A 16419-nucleotide genomic window follows, 5' to 3' on the forward strand; every position below is an offset into this window, starting at 1 on the left:
TCTTTCTAGCCTTTCTTCTGGGGTCTCCCTATTATTGTTGACCTTCTCAGCCACCTCTAGTAGATCCTGCAGTGTCTTCTCACATAACCTATCTATCTTCCGTACTTTCCTCCTTATATCGGGGGCTGCCTGGTTTACAAAGGCCATCATTACTGCCGCCTTGCTCTCATCCGCGGTGGGATCCATAGGCGTATACTGCCTAAAGGCTTCCATTAGCCTTTCTAAATAGGCCACCGGGCTCTCCTCCGGCCCCTGGCGAACATCTCCTACCTTAGCCAAATTCGTCGGCTTTCGTGCCGCCGCTCGGAGACCGGCCATTAGAGTCTGGCGGTAGACCCGGAGACGCTCCCTACCTTCAGCCTCGTTGTAGTCCCAGGGGGGTCGTTCGAGTGGAAACGCTCGGTCTATGATCCCTGGATTAGTGGTGGGTCTGCCGTCATCTCCCAGAACCAGTTTCCGTGCTTCCCCCTGTATTCTTTCCCTTTCTTCAGTGGTGAAAAGAACTTTTAGTAGTTGCTGACAATCGTCCCAGGTGGGCTGGTGAGTGAACAAAACAGAATCTAAGGCCGGGCGCGGTGGCTCACGCCTGTAATCCTAGCACTCTGGGAGGCCGAGGTGGGCGGATCGTTTGAGCTCAGGAGTTCGAGACCAGCCTGAGCAAGAGCGAGACCCCATCTCTACTAAAAATAGAAAGAAATTATATGGACAGCTAAAAATATATATAGAAAAAAAAAAAATTAGCCGGGCATGGTGGTGCATGCCTGTAGTCCCAGCTACTCGGGAGGCTGAGACAGGAGGATCGCTTGAGCTCAGGAGTTTGAGGTTGCTGTGAGCTAGGCTGACGCCACAGCACTCACTCTAGCCTGGGCAACAGAGTGAGACTCTGTCTCAAAAAAAAAAACAAAAAAAAAAACAAAAAACAGAATCTAAGAGGTTAATCAGATCTTTAGGGTTCTCTGAGAAGTTGGCATTTTGAGACTTCCAGTTATATAGATCACTAGTCGAGAAAGGCCAACATTGGTAAGCCTGCTCCCCGTCAGCTTGCAGGGGCCCTATTGCACGCAGAGGGAGAGCCATTACTGGTTCTGGGTCTGGCATCCTAGCGGCCCCCTGCCGGGTCCCGTACTCTGGGCCGTTCACCGAAGGAGCTGCAGTGGCTGGGGCTGGGGCCGCAGCGGGGTTATAGGGGGGGAGCGGATTCCACTCCTGGTCTATTAGGTCAGGATATGGAGTGGAATCCGGAAGAACGGGGGGCGAGTCCGAAGGAGCACCGTTTATAGGCCCCGATTTGAACTCTCCCTCTTTCCTGGCCTCCTTCGCTACCATGATCTTGCTGTGTCCTACTGGGGGCAGGATCTTCCTCACCCAGGGTGGGGGGTCCTGGACTAAGTCTTTCCAGACAATGATGTATGGAATCTGGTCGGGATGACCGTGAGGCCCTTTGTTGAATATTATCTCTTTTACTTTGCAGATAATACCAAGGTCAAACGTTCCATCCTGGGGCCATCCAACCCCAAACGTTGGCCACTCGGACTCACAAAACTTAATAAATTTGCCTTTCCTGGTTTCTACAGTGAGGTTATGAGCCCGATCCCTGACTTCTTTAAAATGATCTATGAGAATAGACAGAGGCGCCGTCTGTGTCTGCCCCATGCTCGCAAAGGGAACGGGGGAGGGAGATTCTTTCAGGTGTCCGCCTGGCTGGGTCCCTCGCAGGAACTTAGGCGCGTCTTGGCTAAGGTGTACCCGTATAAACCCCAGGCCTGGTCACTCCTTTTTAGGGGAGTGAATCACCGTTACGCCGTACGACACCGCCGCAGAATCGCAGGTTAGGACCCACTCAGATTCCGTAGCTGTCGCCGTGGAACCTCATACAGTCACGCTTCCCTCATTCAATCAGACAGACAGACTTTACATAGGAGGGTTGATACGGAGCCACACTAGGACTCCTACCACAACCCAGTAGAAAAGTATAAGGGCGCACCTCTGTGGGGGTCCCCAAGATGGAGGTGTAACAGTGCATAGACCGATACCAAACACCAGAGCTAGTGAGCCAAGGAGGATAAGTTGCAACCAAAAAGCAGTAACTCCAGAGACCGAGGGGATCATTGAAAGGATGGCCCTAGGAAACGGGGTCCCGGGGCCTCGGCGGAGTCGCGGGCCTAGGACTGGGAGACGCTGTGGGCTGCGGAGGAGAAGAAGTAATGGGGCGTGGAGAATTATCAGTCCACCCTCGTCTGCCCCCTCTGCGACAAACGGGACATCTAACTCCGTTGTTAATCAAGGAATTTTCAGGACCGGGAATCGCCTCCCTGCACATCGGATCAAGTTCACGATCCTATGAATGAAGAAGAAACATAAAACACGGACAAAAGCGACGAGGTGAGCAACAAACTTGACACCAAAAGCTCAAATACGGAAGACACACACACACACACACACACAAAAACCTCAAATACGGAACGACGATGGCGACAAGACAATAATACGGATCGACAACGACAACAAGACATTCCACAAATCCCTAATTCTTGGCCCTGTGGCCCACTTGGTTTCCCTCCCAAACGGACCTGACCAGGCCCACGCCGGAAAACTACCGAGGGATGTCTCCCTCCGCTCCCGACCAGCGACCCCCCAGTGCATCCACTTAGGCCTTCTGCTGGTCTAGTTACCTGCACCATATGGACTTTCAGAGTTCCAACTCCTCCTCGGGTCTGGATTCCGTTCCGGGGGTTTCGGGATCCCGGACGAACCCCTAAAATGTTAGAATGGGTTCCCCTCGGTCCCTGGAAGAGAGAGGCAGAGTCACTGAGGCTGCAAAAAGGCAAAGGAGTTTATTGGCTAGCTCGAGCTAGGGTCCAAGTCCCAGAGCGCCAACGCAATGGCCTCTCCAGGAACCAGGACCCGGCCCTGGGCAAAAACTAGGCTTTTATACTTTTCAGGAGGTTACATACGCCTGGCACACCATCCCCCTCCCTCCCTTAGTTCATTTGCTCTTTCAAGAGTGGCTGCTTGTGTTGGCTCCTGATTGGTTGGCTCCAAGGTCATGTTGGCTTCTGATTGGTTGGTTCCAAGTCCTGGGACCTTTTAGTTGTTATCAGCGGCATTTCGGGGAAGGGGAGGGCCCGCGTTGGGGAAACTGAAACTTAGGCCCATTCCGGGAGGTCCCGTCTGTCATGGAGTCACTCCTGCTCCCCTTCCTGTTCTACACCTCCACCGGATTCCAGTGTGCACCCCATGCCCACCTCACCTCCCATTTCTCCGCCCCCTTTACAACAAGCGCCCTGCACTTGCCCACTCCTCTTCCTCTCGTCCCTCTTCCCTTGAATCCCCCAGTCCACCTTCAGATCCACCCCTGCACTGAACTTCTTCAGGACAGACCACCGGGACCTCCCCACTCCTGAGCCCACGGGCCACTCTCAGTCCTGGTCATATGAGCCATCAGCACAGCCATCAGCAGCTCCCTCCTCCCTGAAAAGCCCCTCGCTGGCCCTCCAGGCTGCCCCTCTGGGGGCTGAGGCCCGCGGGGTCCACCAGCTCAGGAGGGCTGAGAGCCTCTAGGCACTTTCAGGGCTCTGTACCACCTCTGACCTTGTCCTCACCTCCCTCACTTGCTCCTTTCAGCCCCCTGACCCCTCACTGTGCCCCCCGCCCCACGCACCTCCCTTCTTCAGGGCCCCACTCAGCTCAGATCCCAGCACACGCTGCCCGTTTCGTCCACAGCATCTGCCATGGTCTAACACACCACGTCTCCTGTGTTTCTGCTACGCTGCCGCCTCCCCTCCCTAGGGCTCCCCGAGGGCCTGGGATTTTGTCTCCTTTCCTTGCTGCTATATTCCACCACCTGGCACGGAATAGGTGCTCAGGAATATGTCAAAAGAATGATTCTACATTTTTATAGGTGCCTGTAGAGCCCAGAGGTTTCTCTTTGCTTGACATGGTCAATGCCATACGGCTCAAAAGTGTTTGCGAGTGTGATTGTGACTTCAACCATAACTTCATGCCAGGGTTCAATTCTTGCCTTAGGGATTGGGACGGCAGCCACAACAGTAAGAGGAATGGAGCCACCCCCACGGTTAACGGGGACCCCAGAGTCAGCCAAAGAGCTGGTGGGCAATCTGAGCGTCCCCAGGGCACGGATGAGCTGTGTCGGCAGAGCGAGTGTGCTCAGAGCACGGGGCGGGGGGTGCCTGGAAGCTGGGGACAACCAGGAGGCCACTCTCAGGGTGCAGGTACCCAAGGGTCAAGGCCAGGATCAGGCAGGGTCTCGGGGACAGAACTGATCCCTATGGAGGGTCTGCCACCAGATGGCAACCAAGGACGTGGGGTAAAGGACACCCTCAGTTCCAAGCAGGGGAGACCATCCTGCTTTGGGTCTTTCTAAGACCATGAGCAAATGGTTTTGCTCAACGAGAAGGCTCTAAGGCTCTGGCTGTCTGGCACAGTGGGGAAGAAAAGCAGTTTCCATTTCTGGAACACTAGGATACCCCTGTTTTGTTTTAAACAGTGCTGAATTATGCACAGAAGCAATGACACAATCAAGGGTGTAGCTTGTGTCTAAGAACTAGGCAGCACACATATATCACAGATGTCCTACACAAGATTAAAAAGCGACGCTGGAACACCTAAGCCTTGACTCCTTTGCAACGAAAATCCTATCCTATGATCTGTGAACTGGGCAATGCCACACGGCAGACATTGAGAAATACTTCATCGTGTCGTAGTCTTGACTTTCAACGACCAAGACCCAAGAATCTACCATCCAAGCCAGGCCCTGCTGAGATTCAGTGAGGTTGGGGGCTGTTAACAGTGACCCCGGACCCACTGGGGAGGAAAATTGGACACACGGGCAGCCCCATATAACTAACGCGCTCTCGTTTTGAGAGTGATTTTAGTAATAAATTCAGCTCGTGGGTCCCCACACCCCCTCTTCCCAGGGATGTGTCCTGGACACAGCCCGTGAACCCCATGGCTGAGAGGGACCCCACCGTCCAAAATGATTGCCACCGTCTCATGACATATCCCTGGCCTTGGGCTAGGATCGCCAGACTCAATATCCAGAGCTGTGACCACAAGGAAGTAATGCCACAGGCCCTCTTCTCTGGGCCGGTTTTTCCTTCCCCCAAAAGCATGTAATGAAAGAAAACAATCACTTTTTACTAAAATGGATCCTGCTATCGCTCACCTGCTGCTCTTCCTTCCTTCCTCCTGGCTCCGCTGTAAGTGCTGGGACCGGCCGAGGCAGGCTTCCTACAAGAGAGAGAGCGACCTGTTCATCGTTGCCCAGGAAGCACAGGGGGGCCACTGAGGCACCTGCGCCAGCTGCAGCTCGGGCTTCCTCTGGACGACCCCATCCCAGTGCTGCCTGAGGACTATCTCAGCAAGGCTGGGACACCTCAACGGGAACAGTGACACAGGCAGCTGCCAGCCCTGCCCACCTGGGCAACACAGTGTGGCTGAACACCCGAGCTAAGAAGGGACAAGTGACAAGAGCTGTGTGGAAGAGATCACCGTTGTGCTCTGTGTCCACGAGCTCAAATCAGCCACGGGTTCATTCGTTCACCAGCCGTTTATGTGCCTACTGTACGCCACTGGGGACACAGCGGTGAACAAAACACAGAGTTCCTTCCCACAAAGGGCAGATCAGCATGTTCCTCACCAGGCAAGTGTGAGGAGTGGCCCAGACAGGTACAGGGCCGGGGGGATGGGTGTGACAAAGTGAAGCAGGCTCAGGCACATGACAGAGGACATCCTGAGACAATGGTTCAACAAGGGCCTGGCACTGGGGCGAGAAAGATGTGAACACAGGAATTGAGCAGCCCTGTGGTTTAATTACAGAAGATGAACAGGGACACGAAGTGAGGGAGGACAGACGGTTGGGCCGGGCTGTGAGAGTCCTGAATTCTAGCTTAAGGGCTCAGCCCTGTTCCTGCAGCCCAGGGCTGGGCGACCTTTCTCTGTAAAGGGCCAGACAGTAAATATTTGTAGCTTTGTAGGTCACCCGGGCACTGCTGAAACTAGAAACTAGTCAACGTTGCCATTCTAACATGAACGCAGCCATGGATGGTAGAGAATGCAATGGATGAGCTATGTCCCAATAAAACTTTATTTATAGGCAGTGACGTTTGAAATTCATACAATCTTCATGTGTCATGAAAATTCTTTTGATTTTTCACAACCATTTAAAAATGTACAAACCATTCTTGGCTTACCAGCCTAACAAAAAGGGGGCACTCTGTGTTAGGGTGAGGGCTCACGGCATGGGTTGGAGAAAGATCTTTCACAGAGAGTTTAGGATAGAAAGAAGTACCATGTTTATTTACTTTTCCAAGAAAGAGAGAAGGAAGGAATGGCCACGGCCCCTGACGAAGGAGTGAAAGTGCGGGCAGTTGAGGAATGTTGTTCGAAGTTTTAGAGAGTAAAAATGGGTTTTTTCCCTCTGCTTCAGTAAACTGAGAACAGAAGTGGTGGCAAAGCTGTTGTAGGTGTTTTTCATTTCTTTTGCTCTGTGAAACCAGCTTATCCGAGTCTTTGAAATCTGTTTTCTTGGCAGGATCTGAGGCAGAGAGTTGGAGTAGGGAGCTCGCATCCCTACTGTCCGCTTAGGGCCTTTTGAGGCGAAGGAAAAACTGTTACCAAGTTAGGCCACAGGTGTTTTAATTAAAACAAAGGATAGTTGTGTTGTGAGTTTTTTCTTTAAAGGGGCAATTATGTGTTGTGAGTTATTTTTCTTGCTTTCAGTTTGATAGTTTTTCTGTTAGGTTGCCAGTCAGGCCACTTTTACTCTAGCTTTCACCTGCAGCCTACAGAAGGCCAAGCCCTGCTGTGGGCACCGGGAGACGGGGAGGAGATGGACGACGTCAGAGCCGTGCTTCACGAAAACCACGGGCAGCTGGCAGGAAGACGGGCTCCAGTGTTCTGGGAGGACAGGGCCCAGTCTGCTGTTGCTCCTCACTGTACCCGACAGCCTGTGTGTCAGTCTGTTTGGGCTGCAAAATACCAAAGACTGGGTGCCTTAGACAACATATGTTTATTTCTCAGAGTTCTGGAAGCCAGAGGCTGAGCTCAAGGTGCTGGCAAAGCGGGTTTCATTCTCAGGCCTGTTCCCTTGGCTTGTAGGTGGCCGCGATCTCCCTGTGTGCTCACGTGACCTCTTCTTTGTGGGTGCATGAACAGAATGTGAGCGAGCGAGCTGTCTGGTGTCTTTCCCCATGGGATATGGATCCTATTGGATCTGAAGACATTACTGATTGTCATGCAAAGGGGGCGCTATTGGCATAGTGGCGGAGGCCAGGGATGCTGCTCAACACCGTACAATGCACAGGACGCCCCCACCACAGAGAATGATCCAGCCCCAGATGTCAACAGTGCTGAGGCTGAGAGCCCCTGCCGTGGTGAGTGGGTGACTGGAAGCCTGGGACTGAAGACAGGGAGAGGACTTACAAGATGCCACAAACTCCTATCAAGAAATAAGGAAGCCTCAATCCTATTCATCTCTAACAAGGAATGAGTGAAGTTCTGATACACTGTAACAAGGATGAGCCCCAGAAACATTGTGCTGGGTAAAAGCAGCCAGACACAAAAGACTCTGTCATACAGGATCCAGTTATACGAAATATCCAGAACAGGTAAATCAGTAGAGACAAAAGCAGCTTAGTGGCTTCCAGGAGCTTGGGGAGGAGGGTGAGGTGTGAGTGCTAATGGGGACGGGGTTTCCTTTTGAAGTGATAAAAATCTGAAACTAGAGCAGAGGCAATGGTTTCGCACACTGTGAACATAAACATACTAAATGTCACTGAATTGTACCCTTTAAGAGGGTTAATTTCACACTACGTATATTTCACCTCAACTGAAACACAGAATGAGTGACACCACCTGATGTCACAGGAAAGCAGGGGCTGTGAGACAGGAATCGCTGACTAACCAGCTGTGGGGGTGCGGGAGGGTCCGGAATGACTCCTGGGTTTCAGCCTGAGTGGGAGGAGGGGGAAGCCAGGAACAGAGACCAGTGGCACAGGAGCGGGGACAAGGCCGGGCACTGGAACTCCTGCTGCCACCACTAGGAGCGGCTCCAGGGCCACTGCAGCCACCTCCTCTGGAGTGGGCTCCTGGAACCCCGAAGTGACACCCGGGAAGTGATGGGGGCACCCCCAGCCCATGGTGGGGAGAGGCAACTTAACAAATGTTCGCTAGGTGCCAGCTGTGCTCGTTCGCAGGATCCTCTCAATCCTACAGATTCCTAACTGTTCACCTGATTTCTCATTTTCCAGGCCAGCGTCTGAGGTTTACACAGGTCACCCCTGGTGAGTCTCAGGGGCAGGAAGGGGCAGAACCCGGATTCCCTCTGGAATCTGAGCCAGGGCTCCAGGCCCAACCTGCTGGGACCTGCTCACACTACACCTGTGTGAGCCTCAGGTACCTCACCTGTTACTGGGAGGCACTAATGTCAACCTCACAGTTCGGGCAAGGAACAGTGGAGTGATTCCTCCCGCTGGCCTATTTCACGTCAATTCACACCAAGGAATAAACATTGGCCAAATTAACTGGACAAACAGCCTCAGGATCACGCCTGGCACCCAGTAAAGTGCTCAACTTCTTTCTTGTTCGCGCTGGGCAAATGACTTCGCCTCCCTGAGTCTCCATCCTCTCCTCCATAAACGGGGAGCACAGAATAAAGCGGGACAGAGGACTAAAGGAGATACTTTAGTTGTCACTTGCTCACTGCAAACGACAATTCTAAGAGCGACAGCCCAGCTAAGACTCGGGCAGGCGCTGTTCTAAGCGGGTTTACGCCTCACGACACCTACGAGGTTGTGCGGCGTCATCAGCCCCATTTCGCAATGCGGGAAAGCGATACACAGACAGGTAAGGCCACTCGCCCGCGGTCGCCCAGCATGCGAAACTTGGTCCGGCGCCGCGCTCCTGAGCATGCGCAGAGCCCGCGCGCCGCCCGGGCCTCCTGGAGCCTGCGCTTCCCGAGCGGTTCTAGGAGGGGTCGGCTCCGGACTCGCCCCGAGGACCCCCAGTCCCCAGCTGTGCTGCCCGGTCCGCCCCGGCCCTGGGCCCCGCCCCTCCCTCTGGCACCCACACATCCATCCCCGCGGCGCCTCTACTCACCCAGCGCCGCGCCCCGAGGAATCCGCCATTTTCCCGCCTTCCACTCAAAGGCGGCTTTTCACGGCCGGCCCCGCCCCCTCGCGGCGGGCCGGACCAATTGCGGAGCTGTAGGAGGGGCGACAACGCGCCGCGCTTTTCCCCTCCTCCCCTCGCACTTGGTCTCGCCCACGAGCGGCGGGAGGAGGTGGTGGGGGCCGAATCTCTAGGAAGGGGCGTGGCGTTCATGGCGCCCCGCCCCGTGACGCGCTCGCCGTTACTCCCGGCCCCTCCCCTCCGGAACCCGGAAGCCGGAGCGCGCGGGGGAGCGGCGAGCGCGCGGGGCGGAGCGGCCGGAGGCCCGGGGGGCAGGCTTGCTGACGGGCGTCCGGGCGGGGACCCGGCCCGCGACCGGCGGCGCGCGGCGGCCGAGGCCCAGGTGAGTTCCAGGCGGCGGCGCGTTGGGGCTTCGAGCTCCAAGGGCGCGTTTGGGGGCTGCAGAGAGGAGAGGGACGGAGCCCTGAGGGAACTGGGGCGCGACGGTGGAGGTCCAAGGAGCGGGAAAGAGCCTGGGGGTCGTGGGGAAGTTGCTGGGGACGAAGTGGAAGCGAGACGAACGAGAAGAAAGTTGGTTGGGATGGGGGCTGGAGAGGGAGTTTGCGGGCGTGGGAGGGGTGAGTCTTGTGGCTTTGAGCAGCTTCTGCGAAGAGGACGTGGCTTAGGTGGTTATTGGGGGGTCGCAGGAAACGGGGTTGGGGGAAGGCAAGGAGGCGGGGTTGAGAGGCCCAGGCTGGGGGAGGGGGCCAGAGGAACAGCTGGGGAGCGGTGGGGGGAAGGGGTACAGGACCGGTCTGGGGGCGTCTACCCGCGCGATTGAAGCGCCGGAGGAAGGGCACCTGGCACCCAGTGGGTGCTCAATAAACGCAAGAGATTCTGAACCCACTGATGTGGCAGGCGACTACTGGGAAGGCAGGAAGTAGGGCTGGAAGGGAAGAAAGGGTTAGAAGTCATGGCAAGAACTGAGGGAGGTCCAGGGAGGGCCTGGAGAGGAGGGGAGAGAAGGAAAGGGCCAGAATGGCCCCATGCAGATGTTGGGGTGCAGCTGTGGAGATTCCATCGCCCCATCTCTTTTGATTCCTCTCTTTCCTGACTTCACACCCAACAGCTGGGTGACCCAGGCAAGTCCCAGCACCCTCTGTAGCAGTCTCCTGGTCTCGGAAACTGCGCCACTCTCCTCTTAAAACTGGCTGGATTCTGGGGTCCCAGGGAGCAAGGAAGGAGCCTCAGGGCTTGCAGTGGGGCCGGAACTATGTTTCAGGAGGGAGGGAGCCCGTGTGCACTCACCCGAGGGTGCAGGGCTGTCACCACCTCTGCGGAGTTGCATCCTTGGACTTAAGTGGATAAAACAACATACAGGAAATCTGTCCCCAGGCGGCCGTGAGCTCGGTCCTGGAGAGGCTGGGCAGCTGCGTGCCCTCCCTTCTTTCCTGTGCACCCTATAGCCCTGGGGTCTTTAAGGGAAGACCTCTCTGTGCCTCTTTGTCTGAGGTGGCAGCTGGTGGGGACACTGTGCTTTGCAGCCAGAGGGTCCCAGCTCCACCTTCCTGAGTTCATTTTTGGTCTTCAGGTCTCCAGAGTCTTGAGGTGTCCAGGAGCAGCTAGCGGGAGGTGACCTGGCAAACAGAGTTATTTCACTGTCTCACGGGTCTGACTCTGGCTCTGGCAAGGGCCTCGGGTTGTTTTTATCCGCATTAATGTGTCTCCTTTCCCGACTGCAGGGATCTTTGTCTGGGAGCTGCCAGAAGTGCTGGGGAGCCCAGGTTTGTGTCTGGTGTATTATAGCTGGTTCAGGAGGCGAATCTGGGTAGTTTGGATATAAAGACAGTCACAGGGATGTAACCACCTGTTCCACTTCCAAAATGCTGTGGCTTTTATGAAAGGTGGCTTTGGGCCTTGCTTGCCCGAGGGCACGATTACAGCCCACAGTTGTGCCTCCCGCAGACATGACTGTGGACTTGCCCTGGCCAAGACACTCTGATGATCAGGTCTGGAATCTTCTGATCCCAGGGCCCCGGTATTGCCTCTTCCCTGCTCTAGGTGTGTGGCTAGGCAGGGTCTCATGTGTTGGAGGTCCTGGCCTTGGTCAAGCCTCTGCCTGTTTCTGCGCCTGCAAAATGAATGGCTTGGCCTCCATCAGCGTTTCTCAACCTTGATACCCAGCCCCTCTCAGTAACATTCTTCTCTCCAGTACACACAGCACCTGGACTTTATACAGCCCCTGACTCTCAGTTCTTTGCTACAGTGGTCCTACTTTTGTACGACTTTCCATGCAACAGTTTATATGGAAGAACCATGTTTGACAACTTCTTTATCTTCCAAATAGGAAATCATGGTGTGGAATGAGCTTTGGCACATTGCACCTGTTCCCAAAGCTTTGGCTGCAACCTTCTGGTTGGAATCCCTAAGCAAGACCCTCCCTCGGGTCCTGCATGGTGACTCCCCATTTCTATTTGGCTGTAGGATTCATTTTTCTCTCCTCAGCAGGGGCTTGTTAACTTGGTGCTTCCCGTTCCTCATCTCTCCAAAGTGGTGTGTCTTGGGTGGGCCCCAAGTTCAGTTAAGGGCCGATCGTGCCAGGCGCTTGACTGGTTCCCAGGGACAGAGATGAGCCCTCATGCCCTGGAGGGGGGACATGCTAGTGCCCTCCCCATGGAAAGAATGGAGTTCAGATCAGGCGGTCAGTGCAGCCACACAGGTGGCATGAGATATTGTGGGGTCGGATTCGGGACAGCCGGCACAAGCTTTGGGATGAGGGGGATCCCAGCAAGTTTCCTCGGAAGTGGTGGCTGGCCCCGAGTCAAAGCTGGAAAGGTACCGAGTGTTAACCCAAGCCAGGAAGAGGGGTTTGCACAAGCAGAGCCCTTTACCGAACATCTCCTATGGTAGATGCTTTTCTACGTCCCAACTCTCTTATTCTGCCAGCCACCAGCAAAGAGGGTGCTTGTTCCTATTTTCCTGATGCAGAAACAGGCCCGGGCAGGAGATGACTTCAGAGATGGCTCCTTGGGCTTTCTAGAACACAGTGGGCCGTCAGGAACCTTTCATTGGTGAGGCCCAGGTCTCTAGGGCAGACTTTGTCAAACGCACCACCCTGGACATTTCTGGTTGGATCGTTCTTTGCCTTGGGGCCGTCCTGTGCGCTGTAGGGTGTTGAACAGCATCTCTGGTCTTTGTTGATGAGATGCCAGTAGTATTTCCTCCCTCTGAGTTGTAAGGTCCCGACAATGTCTCTAGACATGGCCATGTGTCCCCTGGGGACACAATTGCCCCCAGTCCCCCAGGTGAGAACTGATGCTTCGTACTAAGGTCGGGTTCCCGACCGGAGCCCACCACTGCCCCAGTGGGTCTTTGGTGTTTGTGGAGCTCCTGACAAGCTGCCAGCAAGGATGGGAGTGGGGGCAGAGACCAGGAAGCAAATTTTGCTGTCCAGTCAATTTTAATTTGGAGGGAGCCAGTCTCGATAAAGAGGAGGAACGGACACAGGGGGAGTTAGACAATTTGCCCAAGGATGGACAGCGGGTGCCCTTGTCTCTCTCTCTGTGTGTGACCACTGACCTGGATTTCTGGAGGAACCGTCCTCGTCTCAGAACGAACTGTTGCTCTTCTCCCGAGATTAGAGGTCTCAGATTCTCTTCCCAAGAGCTACTTTTGGAGGTTGCCCCAGATACACATGGCTTTTGTCTGTGGAATTATCTCCTTTTGCCCTTTCACCTTGAGCCGCCCATCCGTTCCCAAGCACACACTGTTGAATTTTTGTTCTTGGTGCGCCCTTGCCTCGCCATCCCCTCCTCTGTTCAGCCCCTCCCCATTCGACCATGACATTGCCACTTCACCTCGATGGGAGGAGACAGCATGCTCTGGGGCCATGGAGCCAATGGTCCCTTCTGGGCACTGCCCCCGCACCCCACCCACACGCCCTTTGTGTGCTCAGAGTCCCCAGCCCAACTGTGCCAGGCAACCCCTGCTCTGCCGGCCATTCAGATGGCCCCAGGCGGCCTCTCCGCAGAGCAAGACAGGCCCTCCTCTTCTGCCCTCCTTGTCCCCAGAGTGGCAGAACAAAGGGCTCTGTCTCCGCACCAGCCCACTGCCACCGCGGCTTGGAGCCCTGTTCATTCCTTTTCGGTTTTCATCCTGGATGGGAAGGAGCCTCAGAGATTAGCCATGTTTCAGAAATGCAGCCGATGAGTTTGGGTTCTACTCATTTCCTAGGCGAGACTTTCTGAGTCCGAGCCCAGTGATAAATAAAGTAGTGATTCAAGGGTTCAGCCTGTGGGTTCGTCGGCTCGATTAATAAGTTGTCCTTGTCTGACTCATCCGTTTACACCCCGGCTCTGCCCTGCTCACAGGGCTGTGTGTGCAAAGGGAGCCAGCTACGGGGATTTCGTTGCCGTCGTTACTGGATGTAGGAGTTTGCTAGGGCTCCCGTGGCAAAGTACTGCAGGTGAGGTGGCCTCAGCAACAGAAATTTATTGTCACGGTTCTGGAGGGCAGACGTCCCAGATCAAGTATTGGCAGATTTTATTCCTCCTGTGGGCTGTGAGAATCCATCCCAGGGCTCTCTTGTTGCTTTGTATGTGGCCATCTTCTCCCTGTGTCTTCTCATCGTCCACCCCCGTGCCTGTATCTGTGTCCAAATTTCCTCTTACACGGGCACTAGTCATATGGACAGGGGCCCACCCTAATGACTTCATTTTAAATTAATCATCCCTACAAAGACCCCGTCTCCAAATACAGTCACATTCTGAAATACTGAGCTTTAGGACTTCGACGTATGAATATTTGGGGTGGGGGGAGGACGCCGTCCAGCCCAGCCCGTAACACTGAGGAAGGGAAAAATTTCATTTTTAGATAGCAAAGTAATTTTGGGACAATGGTCATGCCAACAGAGGATAATATCATCTTGTTTCGTCTCCTTTAAATGAACACTTTAAGGGGTGGGCAGGTTGGTTGGTCACATCAATTTTGGAAGCTCCTTTTGGGGCATTTTCTAGATCTTGCGCGCGTTCAGGGGTGACTAACTAGAGGCAAAGACCCAGCCCGGGAAGGAATGGCTCTTGGGCAGTGTACAAGGGGGTGTATTTAGAGCCAGGCCTAGGAGGCTTTGTGCGCCCAGCGGGGCCTGGGTCTCTGTTCTCAGTATTCCCGTGGTCTCATGGAGGGGCATCCAAAAACAACTCCATTAATGGACCACAGTGACCTCGGGACCATCTGCTGCCATAAGCGATTAGACGAAAGAAGTTTCTGGAAGATCTTCAAATCCTTCAGCAAAAAGGAAGTGTTGGCTGGGAGCCAGACTCAGAGCTGCTGGCCCCTGGGGATACTGAGAACAGAAAACAGCCCTCGTCTCTGCCCAGACGTTCAGCCAGAAGTCACACTCGCAGAAGTCAAATTAACAGCCCAGCGGGGACGGGGACTCTGAAGCACCCAGCAGTGGACGATGTTATGACGGGAGCCTGGGCCCGGGCCAGAGGCTTGTTGACGCAGGCAGAGGGAGACCTGAGAGCCTCCCCGGCCAGCAGTGAAGGGGGTTGTCTGCCTGCAAGGTGAGTGCCGCTGGGCCGCTGCTTCCTCACGAGTGAGGTCCCAGCAGCACATCGGTGGCAGGAGGCTCAGGGCTTTGCCATGGCTCTTCCTAGGGCTCACTGCTCAGAGCATCTCCACAAGGCGCCACCTCCTCCATCCCGTTCTAGGGTGGTGAAACCAGGGGACTGAGGAGCGACATTTGAGATTTTGATTCTTGGAACTCTGTGCCTCACCTGGGGCTTTAATTTCCTGGCGGGCACACCAGGGCCCCACTGCTTGGGAAGATCACCAAGGTCCTCAGCTGTCGCGTGGCGATGTTGTTTATCAGGGGCACAAGAGTGGGTGAGACAAAGGAAGAGCAAGAGCGAAGCCTGGGCTGTGGACACTGGCGGGGCTGGTCCATTTCCCTGCAGGGTCCCTTGGGAGTCTGTCTCCCAGTTCAGCAGGGAGAGGGGAAGATGCAGGGGAAGCAGGTAGGGGCTGGGGTATCCTGAGTGGAGAAAGTAGCCCGAACGGGGCAGCTGTCTCAGACTGGGGCAGTTACTGCACAAGGCCGGCGCTCGCTCTCACTCTGAGTTTCACGCAGCCACACGCACGTGGAGTTGGAATCATGCTAACGTCTCGTGCACCCAAGAGTCCCTGAGGAGGCCTCAAGTGTGCAAATGTTGCTTCTCTTATTTACTTTAAGTGTGGTTTCCCAGCCTCCGCATTGGTGACATTTGGGGACAGATTATTCTATGTGGTGGGGGCTGTCCTATGCTTCTCAGGATGCTGAGTGGCATCCCCAGTCTCCACCCTCCGGATGCCATTAGTACCCCCTCCTCCCTGTCGTGACAACCAAAAATGTCTCCAGATGTTGCCATACCTCACCTGGAGGGCACAGTCAGCCCTGGGTGACAAACCCTAGGTTAGGGGTTCTGTTGACACCCAACAGACTTTCACACCTGTAATCATCTGACCTGGTAACGTCCTAGGATGCTGCACACATTAAACATACAACCTGAGTCAGGAAGAAGAAAGCAGCTGGGTGCATCACCCAGCGGGAATTTATTTGGGTGTTGCCTGTGAGCCAAGGATCTAAATGCAATTCTTTCCAAATGGTTAAGGCAGGGTTTCTCACCCTCAGCACTGCTGACATCTGAAGCTGGATCACTCTCTGTGGGGGGCCCTGTATACTGTAGGCTGTTAAGTAGCATCCCAGCCTCTACCCACCAGATGCCAGTGGCATCCCTTCCTCCCTGTTGTGACAACCAAAAATGTCTGCAGACACTGCCAAGTGTCCCCTGGGGGGCATGGTTGGCCATGGGTGAGAGTCACTGTTGTAAAAGAATGCCAGTTTTTCCAGGGGCAGGAAGAGCAGGTTGAGACAGTGCATGTCCAGCCCAAGCCTGGCCGTGGGGACTTCTTTCCTCTCTGCCTCTGCAGAGCCATGGCAGGTGATAGGCTTGAAGGGCAGCTGGGCAGCAGCCGTTACCAAAGGTGTTGACCGGAGCAAATCCTGGGACCATGCTCCCCTCACCAACCGAGTTCAGGTTCAGGTGATCAGAAGGTGGAGCAAGGTCCCCACGGCCTTTCATAGAAATGAGGCAGAGGGTGGGCTTCATGGCCAGGAGGAGAAGGAGCCCTCGTCCAGTTGAAGGCCACGAGGGCCAGGGTCACAGATGGACGGCATGGGGCGATTCTGGCAGGCAGAGAGCACCCCACGTGGAAGCTGGAAGTGTTGGGCAGATGGGGTCCAGGTAG

The 16419-nt window shown here is 54.9% G+C and overlaps 1 protein-coding gene across 1 annotated transcript in view; it reads left to right on the top strand.

Annotated features, from left to right (window-relative positions):
• The first annotated feature begins 9440 nt into the window (after nucleotides 1–9440).
• Nucleotides 9441–16419, top strand: part of MYO9B (myosin IXB) — a 98273-nt gene continuing 91294 nt past the window's right edge. Inside the window, exon 1 of the mRNA XM_069476050.1 lies at nucleotides 9441–9532. The gene's annotated coding sequence lies outside the window, so the exon portion shown is untranslated. The remainder of the gene's footprint in view (nucleotides 9533–16419) is intronic.

The sequence above is a fragment of the Eulemur rufifrons genome, chromosome 2, assembly GCF_041146395.1.
Source record: "Eulemur rufifrons isolate Redbay chromosome 2, OSU_ERuf_1, whole genome shotgun sequence".
NCBI classification, from domain to species: Eukaryota; Metazoa; Chordata; class Mammalia; order Primates; family Lemuridae; genus Eulemur; species Eulemur rufifrons.